We start from the raw sequence: 1,669 nt of genomic DNA on the forward strand, positions 1-1,669 counted from the left end.
GCCTCTGCCTCTGCCTCCCAAGTGCTGGAATTTTTACTTCTTGTATCTTGAAGTGCTTGCTTAGAATCTATATTTGTATTTGTTGCATTTTTCTGTAGATGAACATTGTATTATCCTGATACATCTACAAATATTGCTCTAGCAATATTTTTTGCCATGGAGTTTATTTATTTATTTTGGATACAGTAATGAAACGTCTCTGACCTGTAGCACCAGTTCTTATAGTGTGGGCGTCTCTCTGTTCCCCAAAGCCTGTTTGTTTTCCATTGGAGTTCTCCTTTTCTGTCAGTCCAATAGTCTTTGTATCTGGGTGTTCAGACCACTCATTCTGTGTAATTACCAATGTATCTGCAGTTAAGTTTGCCACTTTAAAAAATGTTTTATGTGTGCAAATATTCTTGCCTTTGTGTGCAGTTATGTACCACATATACACCATGGCTGCAGAGGCCAGAAGCAGGTATTGGAGNCCCTGGAAGTGGAGTTGACCAGTGGTTGTGAGCTACCTCGTGAGTGCAGAGAGTCCAAGACACCTTGTGAGAGCTGAGAGTCCAAGCCACAAGTCTCTGCAAGAAGAGCAAGTGCTCTTCACCACCAAGCTGTCTCTCAGGCCCATCTGTCTCCTTTGTTTTTTCTTGATGGGTTTAATTTGTGTTAGGCAGCTTATTTTATTTGGTTTTGTTCGTTCACCATTTTAACTTCTCTATTGACTTTTCCTATCTTAAGCTCTTTTTCTTTTCTTGCATATGTGTGTGTGTAGTGTGTGTGCATATATGTGTGTGTTTGCATGGATATGGGAGCACATGTCTGTGGAAGCCTGAAGTTGATGTCAAGTGTCTTATTNCATTGCTTTCCATTGAACCAATTCCAGCTACTCTAGCTAACCAGCCTGGGGAGCTAACATATCTGCCTGGTTTTTTAATGTGGGTTCTGGGGAGCTAAACTCGTTATTATCCATGTAGGAAACATTTTATCCACTGAATCACCTCTCCAGTCCCTTTAAGTTACTTTTTAAATTGTTGCTCAATGTATTTCAGTATGCACCTTAAACAACTAAAGTTCATGTCAATGTAATTGACTGACTTAAAATGAGTAAGACATGAACTTTGTTCCGCTGAAGGCTTGTGTCTTCCCCTCTCCTTTGTATTATTATTTCCATATAATTTGTGTAAAAATTTCTCTATATTTTACATTTTATACTCACAATTTGGTGTCTGCTGTAAACCAAACAATATAGTGTTATGGTTTTATAATTATTGTTATCATCACCATCATCTGTGTGTGTGTGTGTGTGTGTGTGTGTGTGTGTGTGTGTGTGTGTGTGTGTGTGTGTGTGTGTGTGTGTGTGTGTGTGCTGCACTCATGTGAGCATAAGCACTCGTGTGGAGATCAGAGAACAACTTTGTAAAGATGGTTCTCTCCACTGTTCTAGGCTCACCCTTAGAACTGGCTCACTGCCCTAATATTGCTTTATACATTTGGATGCTTTGATAGTGGGGAAAGAGGAGACGATTACTATCACGGTGCAGTGCTCATCTAACATGCAGAAGCCCCAGGTTCTACCCACAGAATTAAAAAAAAAAAAAGAAAAAAGAAATGAGAAATGCATTTTAGAGTAAAGTCATTTGTTTACCATTTTTGCTGTTTTCTTATTGCTTCCTGGGGTTTTTTT

The sequence above is a fragment of the Mus caroli genome, chromosome 6 (assembly GCF_900094665.2).
Source record: "Mus caroli chromosome 6, CAROLI_EIJ_v1.1, whole genome shotgun sequence".
NCBI classification, from domain to species: Eukaryota; Metazoa; Chordata; class Mammalia; order Rodentia; family Muridae; genus Mus; species Mus caroli.